Source organism: Condylura cristata, unplaced genomic scaffold (assembly GCF_000260355.1).
Source record: "Condylura cristata isolate star-nosed mole 26May11 unplaced genomic scaffold, ConCri1.0 scaffold00010, whole genome shotgun sequence".
Classification (NCBI taxonomy): Eukaryota; Metazoa; Chordata; class Mammalia; order Eulipotyphla; family Talpidae; genus Condylura; species Condylura cristata.
Window position 1 is genome coordinate 29338660 of NW_004567111.1, and position 12074 is coordinate 29350733.

A 12074-nucleotide genomic window follows, 5' to 3' on the forward strand; every position below is an offset into this window, starting at 1 on the left:
CTCTGTCTCTGGTGAATCCTCTCACCCACCACATCTCTGGCCTGTACCCCAGTTCTGTATGAATAAATAAATAAATCTTTAAAAAATAAAATCACTAAACCATTTTGAAAACACCTGACAATTCTGTATTTAATACAAATTTACATTGCCAAGTACTGGCACATTCCTCTCAAATAGTTAGGATTTACTATAATGTGAGGCAACTCTATTTGTATCAGTCATTACAAATAAGTACAAGAACACAGACTGTTGCATCTGGGGAAGCTATTTTTAACAAATATTAAGACAAACAGCCATACTTGTTCAATCTTAATAATATGTGGTAATAATGGACTATTAATCATTTTGCTAATTACTTAGGAGAGACACAAGCAATCCTTTTCTCTATAATGGGTCAAGTAGCAAATTTTCAGTTTTGTAGACCATAATATCTGTAATAGTTACTCAAATCTGTCCTTGAAACAGTTCCTTAACTCTGCCATTGGCTATTTTTCAATAGAAAACTTTATTCACAAAATCAGATAGTAGGCCAGATTTGGTTCACAGGCCATGATTTGCCATCTCTTATTTAAGGTAAAAATACATCTTTCTTTTTTCAAAAACTAGATTCAAATGATATCATTCTCAAAAATAGATCCAATCCTTAAAAAAGTGAAATGTACCATAGACTTATAAGTTATATAATTCATTCCAAACATTTAATTTTTGAGCATGTCCACTACTCCTTAAATGCTTATTTATATAAAAACAAAAGGGAGATATTTAATGATAAAACAACATTTAAATAAGAATGTGAAAATGCTTGTCTTCAGCTTCTAAGACTTATTAAATTCATCTCCAGACTAAGAAAATACTGACTTTCCACTCTCAAATTTCTCGCTATTCTTCCTGTACAAGTAAAATAACACATGACATGAAATAAATGTTCATTCTACCTATATACCATTTCATCATTTATTTGAGGCCTTAATTTCTATGAAATTACCAAAAGTAAGAAACTTTATGATGACATTCAAAATCCCTAAACTACAAAGATCTTGTCTTTATCAAAGTAAATCAGAAAGTATATATGAAGTATTCTAAATAAAGGAAATGAACTTTTTCCAAAAGTAATACAATATCAGAAATCAACATATGCAAAAATCACATCAATTTATTTACTGGCTACAACAAGTTAAAAGGGTACAGGTTTAAACAACAAATATGGGAGAAGATGTAGAGATAAAGGAATCCTCTCACAACTGCTGATGGCAATGTAAACTCCAGCCACTGTGGAGGTTCCTCAGAACACTAAAAATAGATCAACATTATGAACCAGTGATTCTACTCCTAAGAGTATACCCAAAGGACAAAAAACACTAATTTGAAAGGAAACCCGCATTTCTATGTTTATTGCAGCACTATACAACAGCCAAAATATGGGATCAATCTAAATGTCCCAAAATACACCAATGGATCAAAAGGTTGTGGTATATTTATACAAAGTTGTGGCATATTCCATGAGTAATGGAATATTACTCGGTGATCAAAAAGACAAACTCGTGCTATTTGCAGCAACATGGATGGAGCTGGAGGGGATTAGGCTAGCTGAAATTAGTCAAAGGAAAAAGATAAATACTAAATGGACTCACTTCTATGTGAAATATAGAGAAATGAAATAAAAGGTCAAGAAAATGTCAGAACTAGCAAGCTGAGCACAGAATTGAGACATAAAGCAAAAGAGTGGAGGGGAGCAAACCAAGGGAAGGATGAATACAAGGGAACATGGTCGTGGTTCACAGGGGATACAGTGGCAGAACTAGGGGGACTACAACGATGTAAAAAATAAAATTTTTAATTAACTAATTAAAGAAAAGGTCCAGTAAGTTATTGACTTAACGCTCAGTGTAAGAGAAGACCTTTAAGCACTGTCTGTGTATTAACTTAGGAACCCTCATGCTATGAGGCAGATGTCATGTAAATTTGCACTATAAAACAAATGAAAGAACTGAGGCAACACAATAATGTGCTCAAGATTTTATCTTAATTGACGCTGGCTCAATAGAGTTGAACTTCAGAATCCATGCACTTAACAAACAACACTCTCAAGAAGTAAGTGTAAATCTAAATGTAGACAGTAGAATATAGCGGTGTCTTCCTATTCTCAGTAGTTCAAAATAAAAATCAAGTTCAGTGATGTAATTTTAATCAATTATTTTTTAATTGAGGTAACACTGGTTTACAATATTGTATATGATCAAGGGAAATAGGTCCCCACCTCCTCAAATGCATGTAACCACACTAGACATACCAAATACTAATTAATTCCAACATAAATTTTAACTATTCAAAACTCATGTGAATTAGTAATCTGCTTCAAATGCAAATTGACTCAAATATGCAAGCTCATTCCACAGCAGCACTTTCACAATGCTGACTTTCTGGAACTATTAGATCTTATATACTGGGATCATAGACAAAAAAAGAAGAAAAAATGGATGCTGCTAGACAATACTAGAGAGGTATAACAGGAACACACAAGTTGAATTTAGCAATAACATTCAATCAAAACTAGCTTGTATTTCCATTTGAAGGTATGTGTTTTAGATACACAGAAATCCACATTCATACATTTCTTAAATAATTTTTTTTCACTTAAAGCATTATATTGCCAATAACTATAAATACATACATGGAAGTTACTGTGATAAGGTAAAATACTTTCGACGACCACCAACAGTCCAATTCAGTTTCTTGTAACATGTTCAAGTAGAAACAATCAAAATAACATTATCTAACATGATGACACTGATAAATTCCACCGTATCAATTCTAAGCTAAAATTAGTTCATAATAATTCATAACTAAAACTGTAAGAAAGCCAAAAAATATATTAAAAGGCTATTATTGTTTAACAAGCATGACCACTTTTCAAGGTGCCATACTAGGTATGCAACATGAATAATCAAGAAGGCTTGCAATTTCACTTTATAACATATAACATACAGCACTGTAGTATAAAATAACATGTAATTAGAGAAATGGCTATGCAATGTCCTTACTTAGAAACACAAAAAACAATATAATTTCTTAAAGTAAAAGAATATTGGCCTGGGTAATACTACTTCAACCCTCCCTGCAAACAGCACAACTGAAGGAAGATGTCACTATTAATTACAATTTAAAGGGAAACAGACTGAAGGAATTAGTAGTCGGCCTGGAAAAAAGATCACAGTAAAACCCTCTGAGTACCAATTTAGGTGCTCAGCTCAGGCAGCTGTACTAGCCATTCACAGCATGGAGAATTGAAGATACTGAGAAGGTGCTTCATGCCCTAACCAGTGACATACAGGGTCCTTTTATTGTTTACAATTCAAAGTTAGTAAAAGAACAATTTGTGCTTGGTAATGCCCTTAGGTAAGAGCCCAGCGGGCTGGAACCCTATGTTAGTTTATAAAACTGCAAAGTGCTGCCCTACAGAGAATTACAATCTTGACTTCCTAACCCCTTTCTAACCATGGACACCTATCTAACAAACAATTCTGACATATCAAAAAGAAAAGTAGAGATTTGTAGCATACTTCATAAAATGTCACAAGTAAATAATTAGGACCTAAGAAAAACTTACACTAATAACTTTTGAAAATAGTTTCTACTTAACAATGCTTTCTTTGAGAGAATACTTCAGAGCCCCTTCAAAAACAGCTGGTAGTCCCAAACAAAGAAATTTCAATGTTAGCATCTAACTAAACACATACTTCTAGTGTACATTCTGTATTCAGTTTGAAGTAAATATCAAATATGAAAAATGTTCAATACATCATTTTCTGCATTTCTACAACATTTTTCATTAAATAGGATTTTTTCCACACCAGTCATTTCAGAAACGACAATTTTCTACTCTACAAAAATCTTGAAAAAGTTTCATGTTCCTTAGGGACACTAAAGCAATACAAAGAAAAGACACCAAGACTTTAGGATGATACTAGCATTCAATCCACAAGCACCTGAGTTTCTACTGTGTCCCTTACACTCTGCAAAATGTTAGGTATACTACAGAAGTAGGAATTGATCCTTGCCTTTCAGAAGATTATAAAACAATAAGACATCAATTAACTATTTAAGTAATTGGAGAAGTCAAGTAGGCATTTACTTCTGTGTCTAAAATTAAATTTTATTTATGACAAAAGGGTTATTTCATTAACTTTATCATAATCACCTATCAATTTTCTGAACATTTAAACTTATATAAGTCCCTAATTCTCTCCAATAATAATAATATGAACTGAATCAGTTCCAAAATCAATTGTAAAATGTTGGCTTAATTTATTTAGCCAATTTTTCCATCGATATTTGTATTTAATGTCTCACATTATTTTTTTTTAAGATTTTATTTATTTATGCATACAGAACTAGGGTACAGGCTAGAGGTGCAGGGACGGTGAGAGGATTCACCAGAAACAGAGTGGGGAGAGAATAGGCAGATCGACAAAGTACACTGCTGAGGGGAGCAGTGGACAGCTCAGGAGAGGTCTGCTGTAACCATGTGGATCACCTCCGGGGCAGGAATTGAACTTGCACTGAAGCAGCATGGCTTGGCTGAGATTCGCAGTGCTGTGCTCCAATGCACTGTGCCAGCAGGGAGGAACCCTCAAATTATTTTTTAAAATCCACCTTTATTAATTTTCAAAATTCTCAAGGTTCTACTTTCCTAGGTAGAACCTAGTAAAATGAAGTTTTTCCTTAACATCCTCACATGATATTCATGTCTTCTGAAAAGCCATCACTAGATTTTATTTGTATTTTAATTAGAAAAGTTGGGGCAGGGAGATTTTTGAGAATTAAATAAGATGACCTGTAAATAACCAAATTTATGTGAATGTTTTAGAACTGCTCCAAGTCTCTAATATCAACAAGTTAATAAACGAATACTGATCTATCAAATTTTGTAAGAGAATTCTTAAAAATATTGCCAGTTTTTCTTCTTATAATAGCTAATGACTTCATAATTCATTACAATGTTTTTCTCCCTATGTGACAGCTCTTTAAAGGCTAATTCTGTTCTAAAATGCTGAGTTTCCTCAGTACTTAAACCCAACCTTTTTATTCAACTTGATGTGTAGGTCATAAATCAGTACTGCCTACCAGAAATATAATGCAAGTCATCCATTTTAAGTTTTCTAGTAGTCACATATTTTTTTTAAAAAAAGAAATCAGGTGGGGCCCTCCCTGGTGGTGCAGCAAGTTAAAGCACAGCACTAAGAAGCTAAAGCCACTTCAGTGGGAGTTCAATCCCCAGCTCCAGAGGTGATCCACATAATGCAGCAGACCTCTCCTAACCGGCCTGCTGCTCCCCTCAGCAGTGTACTTTGTCAATCCACCTTTTCCTGCTCCCCACTGTGTCTCTAGTGAAACCTCTCACCGCCCCTGTACCTCTGGCCTGTACCCCAGTTCTGTATACATAAATAAGTCTTTAAAAAAATCAGATAAATTACTGTCTTAACACAATATATTGAAAATATATCAATATGTAAACAGTGTAAGTTAATGAGATATTTACATTCCTGTATTCCAAGTTGGCGTATAATTTTACATTTATTACATCTGATTTTGAACTAGACACATTTCAAGTATTCAGTAGAGTGCTGTCTTAGATGATCTGATCCATGTACTGATTCAGTCATCAACTATACTCCTAGAGACTTCAAACTTGTATCTCTAACTCATTCTTTTCTTCAGAGTGCAAGATTTGTATGTCCTAACAACTAACTGCCATCTTATTTTAAATGCTTCAAAGGTACCTCGCACTCAGAGTGTCCGACTTCAATTTATGATGCACCCCACGTTAATATGGTCCTTTTCTAATAATTTCTACTTAACATAATAAGTCTAGAAATCAACTTCTTGACATCTTTGCAGTCATTACCATATCCATTCATCAAAAAAGTTCTGAAAAATAGAAAGTATTTCCCAAAGGGAGAGAAGAAACCTTCTGTCCATTTACCTCTCAAATCAGTCTACTGCTCTCCATCTCAATCATCACCATCACTTCAACCCTCCTACTTCTGCATAATTCCAATCCAGTTTCTTCAAAAATATATATACACCTCAAAACTCAACAATGACATCATTCCTGCTTTAACCCTCCCACCCCAATCAAACTTTTCAAGCGACTTATCTTGCCATCAGACTAAAAATAAATTGTACCCTGATCTAGCTATAAATCAGGACCTAACCCCTGAGTGTCTCTAGCCCCATCTGACTACTTTTCCTTCATCCATCTCGGTCTTTCCTTCCTTCCACTCTTGTACTCATCATATCCCCAATAGACATACTATGTTTATGCTGCTTACTTAGGTCTTTTAGTTTCCACTCATCCTCCACATTTCAATGAAGCACTGTCTGGCCACCATGAAGAAATCAAATTTCTTTTATATGCTCTTACAGAACCATGCCCCTTCTCATCTCCAATATGTTTTACAGCTGCAATATACTTGAATACGTAATTGATGGTTTTCTGCTCATAAGACTACATCTAATTGCATTTAAAAAAAGAAACTACCACAAAATGTTCAATAATTATCTGCTGAACAAGTACATCAATCTGCCGTGTTCTTTTCCCTAGGTGGCATATACAAACACCCTGTTTATATATTGTTAGTTCTAGAAAACCTTGCAGATTTCCCATACCTGGGTTTTAGCTACTTTCAACAATTCCCTATAAGTGAAATGCCAATGTATAATACTTACATTCTAATTTTAAATTATACCCAACAACACAGCATCTTGTGCATGAAGCACAAATATTTACTATGTACATTTCAGTACAGATTACTATAGGGGGTTTTGTGTTTTACATTATGACAACAACATGTCAAATGCCAATATTCTTCTTTTGTCAAAAATAAAAAATATAAAGCTAGAAAGTAGACAGTTATATTTTTATGGGTCTTTAAGTGTTACTATGTAATTTTTACTTGATTTAGCAAATGCTACTGTGTAAGAGGAGAAAACTATTTTCAACTTGCTGAGGTAGCAAATTTCTTTTTATACCCCCTTTATGCTGGAGGCAGTCAAGTCTACAGGCAATTGAAACTAGATTTATAGGTTATTCACAAAAAAATAAATCACTGCAAGCAGCAACACCTTAAAACCTGAAAAACTGTACAGTCCAATGGAATACAGAATCATTTTTAACTGTTTATACTATCAATAGAAGCAGCCAGGCAATACTTACCATATTTAGAGACAGAGTTCAACAAGCCTTATTAACATTCAAACTTATAATTAAACAATATAAACCAAAGAGATAGCTATAAATGTTCATTAAATAGGAAATATTTCAAAACAGAAGTATCTCTCCAATAAACTCTCCTGAAAATTAAATAGAAAGCAACTGGTTTCTTCTAGAGATCCTCAGCATAATAGCACTGTTTCATCTAAAAAGTGTTTTATGGTTCTGATCCTTTCCAAAAGAGTTTGTACCAAGAATATGTTTCTATCTAAGTAAAGACAAATTGTCTTATAATTCTAAGGATAACTGGTTTCTTCTAGAGATCCTCAGCATAATAGCACTGTTTCATCTAAAAAGTGTTTTATGGTTCTGATCCTTTCCAAAAGAGTTTGTACCAAGAATATGTTTCTATCTAAATAAAGACAAATTGTCTTATAATTCTAGAGGATAATAAATACTTCCTGTACATAATATACAATCTTATAAAGAAGTATCAATATTCTTTACAAATATACCCATATCAAGAGTTGGACACATTGGAATAACAAAGGATCAACTTGATCTCTTTTTTTTTTTCAATAGTTCAACTTGATCTCTTTATATAAACTGTTATTGCAGGACTATCACTAATGTAATATATGAAGATGTAGGTATATTGATGATGACGCAAACTTTATTGTAATCATTCACCTGCAATTTCTTGAGACTAAATCTCTCGGGAAAATGAAAACAAACAAGGCATGGGGTGGAACAGGAAGATGAATTCTTAGTCTAGGTCATTAATGTGTTAGGAAGGATGCTTCTACCTAGTGGGATGTTAAAAGAACTCTGTCTGTGAAAGGTGAAAACTTAGATATCAGAAATTCCAGGAAAATGTAATGAAGTTGTGTAGTTATCTCAGGGCAATGTATGGAATAGGGTAAGCTCCTCAGACAAAGAGCAATAATAACTTTATAATCCATTTATCATTTTGTGGTTCTAATTTTCACAATTTGTTCCATGGTTGTTCTCTAGTACTAAATTTTGAAAAAGACACTTATAGGCTGTAATATTTCTTAATATTTCAAAAGCTGAATGGGTTTGACATATACTTAGGTAAGAATATATCAGTATGGTAATGGCACTAGTAACCAGATAATCTCAGGGGGTAAGATGAACTATCACAAAGACAAGGCAAGAAAGGAGACTTTTAACATTTATTTTCTCTTTCCCTTCTAGCCCTAAACTTCCCACCAAAAACAAAAACTTAGGAGAGGAACCTGGTTAAATCTTGAATGTTAGAAACCTGGGCTTCTTGGCCTTCCCTGGTGACACAGAGGGTTAAAGCACAGCACTATAAAGCTAAAGCCACTTCAGCATGAGTTCCATCCCCACCCTTGAGGTGATCCACATGGTGCTAGGACCTCCCCTACTTCCCTCAGCAGTGTACTTGGTCAGTCAGCCTGTTCTGCTCCCCACTGTCTCTGGTGAATCCTCTCACCAGCCCCACACCTCTGGCCTGTACCCCAGTTCTATATGCACAATTGTCTTTTTAAAAAGTAAAGAAAAGAAAGAAACCTGGTATTACAAGGAAAATAAATTCTTTGAGAATAAAAATAAAAATTAAAATCACTACTTCTAATGCCACCTTATGGTCTCTTCATTTTAAATCTACTGAATAAGACAAAAGACAGAATATAGTGCCTTACCTTTTTAGATATTCTTAAACTTCAACAAAATACTCAATTATCCAGATTTTCATATAAAACCTAGTAAGCAGTTAAATGAACCACTGCAGGGAAAAGGTTTCTTTGATTCCAATACTATAACTTTTTAATAAGAACATTAACATTTCTAAAGAAGAAAGTAAATTTACATGCCACAAAATTCAGTTTCTAATTCCAATCCAATTTAAAGATTAATTAGCTTTAATCCAAATTTATTTTTAAATGTGGTATTTTGGAACAACTATTTAACTTAGAAGTTGTCAGTAAAGCCAGGTAAAAATGAACACTAAATGTTTATTTTGGACATTTGGACTACCTATTAATGCTGAGAAAGTTGTTTGTACTCTCTGTTTCAATTTCTTCATCTATACATTGAAGTAGCTAAATTATACAACCACTAATTCTGCGGAAAATATAAAACAAAACACATCTGATTGTGTTTCCATTTGTAAAGTTTTAAAAGGTTGCTATTTCTATGTATAGAAAGATTAAAAAGGTTCCTAAGATTAGTAGAAATGTACAATTTCCCTTTAAGGGAATCCACCAAAGAGAAATCAAGCAAGGCAAAGAGTAAAGTATATCTTATAACTAGATACATTTATTCAAAATTGGAGAAGTTATTCCACCCATATAATCAAGCATTACGAAGGCCCAAAACCATTTAGATCATTACTTAAACACAACAACTATATTTCCAAGTCTAAAACTCCTAAATTCAAATCATCAACACCTAAAACTTTCTGTGCTATTGGCCATCAAGAAAAGGAAAAAAAAAAATACTGTGAAGTTTGCCAAGATGGCACTGTTGGGAGTTGTGTTTTCAAATAATGATTTCTCTGGGGTTCTGATGAAGAATAAAGACAAGGGAAGTGAAGTATACTAAAAGAGTAACATGGAGTAATAGAACATTTTACACATATTGGTACCTCTTGAAGATTTACTGAAAAAAAAAAAACCTCAGTACTAAATATTTTCCTAACTTATAAAGTGAAGCTAATAAAAGAGATTTAATAATTGTTTAAATATTTTAGCATCTATTTCTTTTTTAGGTACTAGGTGAATAGAATGAAATTCTAGGAGAGCCTCTTGTCTTCTTTGGAACAAGATAAGTCTGTTCAAGACTGATCAGGTATTACATGAAACTCCCAAATTCCTAGAAAGATAGTCTTATCAGATTCAGAGAATATTCCTGGCTTTGCCACTCACCACCACACAAACACAACAGTCTGGTAGAAGAAACAAGTAACAGGTAATTCACAACACAAACTGACAAATATTACAATATAACATTGGTAGGGTTTTGTAACAAAATAACAAGGCAGTGAAGAACTGGAACTCTGCCTAGAGACCCTAGTTAGGGAATTTTGATTGGCAGAGCATTCCAAGATTAATTTTATTACCTTTGGGAGGGTATGGAGGAGGAGTCATTGCAAAACCTGGCTGCCTATATAAAACCTATATATACCATGGCTTTTTTCCTATGCACACATACATGCATGCACATATACCTATGATAAAGTTTAATGTATATATTAGGCACAGTAAGAGCTAAGTAAAAGCTCATTAAAAAATAGAACTGTAACACTACACTGTAATAAGATAAAATGTGTAATAAAATAAAAGTTATGTGAATATGCTCTTTCCCTCTCAATATCTTTTTGTAGACATTTTCCAACCCACCACAGGTAACTGAAACCTTGGAAAGCAAAACCACAGATAAGTGGGCACTAAGGATATACAGAAATAAGATGTCATTGCATGTTTTTAAAGAGCTTAGAATCCAAAAAACAATTCAGTGTTTGGAACCAAAATAATAAAACCAGACTTTCTAAAGAGGGTGGGGTCTTGTCGAAAACCAGTAAAAAAATCAAGTGATCAAGTGTGTAAGCGAAATCATTACTAACTTAAAGAACTAGGCTCAATCTAATAAAGATGGGGAAAGCTCAAACTGAACAGTGAGTGATTCAAAATTATTCAAAACAATCTTGCAATGTATACTGAAACACAGAGATTCATGAAAGAACATTAATAACACTGAGTTTTTAACTGCAGTTTCTTACGATAACCGAGTTCTATACAAAAAAAAACCTGTAGAAACAATAATGCATGACAGTTATGAGCATGAGATTTACAAATCAGCCCCTGCGTTCAAGATTCAACCAATTCCTAGCTAAGTCATTTATGAAAAAGAACAGTTCATGCCTCCGTGTCCTTACCTATAAAATGGAGCACCTGTAGAAACAGGAGCAACATCTTCAAAGCACAAGTGTTTATCACTAATCCAAAACTTAATTTTCAAAATCAAACCCACATCTCTGAAGCACTGGTATGTAGTCTCCATAATCTGACCCCAACCATTCTGGTGTTATTCCTCACTGGAGTTGCTTCTACTTGCAGGAAGCATATAGATCAAGACCCAGTTCTACAAAGCAAGAAGCACTCTCCTACTTCTGGGCCTGTTTTCCAGCTTTTCTGTGCAAAGCCTTTTTCCTTACTATCTTTCAAAGTCCAAATCTCTTTAGGAAACTCTCCTCTTCAATCCTATAGTACATTCGCCTGTTCCTCTGTACACTTTACCACCCCGCGTGTGCATTTATTCTTTTATTGCCTTTGCATTAAGATCTGCAAACAACCAGTGATCAGGGGCAAGTCTTTTCATCCTCCTTCCCCAATTCTCATCCCAGACTGTCCCTATGAAGGCCAGGAAAGGCGCTGCTGAATTAAACTCAATGTTTACAAGATTAAAGGCTGCAGTTCTAAACACTGCTGAATCTGGCATAATTTTTAGTGCTTTCAGATCCTAAAATCTGGACATGAAGTGTCTTTAAAATTCAGACCAACGCCATCCTTTGAAGAAAGTTCTACAGAGTACCCACACTAGTTGACAAAGCGGTCATTCTTTGCTTGAGAAGTTGTGTGTGTGCCACAGAGGGCAGCTTCACCCCAGTCCGTGCTATATAAAATAACTAGAAAGCGGCAGCGGCGGCCCAGGCGGCAGCACCCGCCGTACCCTGCTCAGTCCTTAACTTCCTGCAGGCCCGCTCGTCTAGCTCTCCGCACTTGGTTCTCCTCGCCGCCCTCGTCCCGCCGCAGCAAACATCCGGGAACGGCGCGGAGCCCTGCAGGTCCTCCAGAGCGGTCCGGCTCGGGCCTGG

General features: G+C 34.6%; 1 protein-coding gene across 4 annotated transcripts in view; it reads right to left on the minus strand.

Annotated features, from left to right (window-relative positions):
• TDRD3 (tudor domain containing 3) overlaps nt 1–12074 on the minus strand; it is a 115133-nt gene that overhangs the window by 102693 nt on the left and 366 nt on the right. For 2 of the 4 annotated variants that reach the window (XM_004680108.2, XM_012723277.1), the window contains exon 1: nt 11136–11204. The exons of 1 other annotated variant lie outside the window; for it this stretch is intronic. The gene's annotated coding sequence lies outside the window, so the exon portion shown is untranslated. Of the gene's footprint in view, nt 1–11135; nt 11210–12074 lie in introns of those variants that run through there. One more of the 4 variants, XM_012723279.1, reaches the window with a different exon arrangement.